Raw genomic sequence first — 227 nt, 5'->3', positions numbered from 1 at the left:
TGTTCCCTGAGCTCCCGGTTCCCTATTCCGACGTCCTCTGCCACCCCCAACTCCCCATCCCAGTGTCCCCAGGCACCCCACATTCCTCATCCTAGTGACCCTGCCACCCCCAACTCCCCATCCCTGGTGTCCCCAGGTACCTCCGGTGTCCCTTGCCACCCCCTGCTCCCACTACCCCCATCTCCCCGAGCCCCACCAGGCCCAGTGTCGTCCCTGCATCAGGACCC

The sequence above is a fragment of the Phaethon lepturus genome, unplaced genomic scaffold (assembly GCF_000687285.1).
Source record: "Phaethon lepturus isolate BGI_N335 unplaced genomic scaffold, ASM68728v1 scaffold29235, whole genome shotgun sequence".
NCBI classification, from domain to species: Eukaryota; Metazoa; Chordata; class Aves; order Phaethontiformes; family Phaethontidae; genus Phaethon; species Phaethon lepturus.
The sequence above is the reverse complement of the archived record's forward strand: the minus strand, read 5'-3'. Positions refer to the sequence as shown.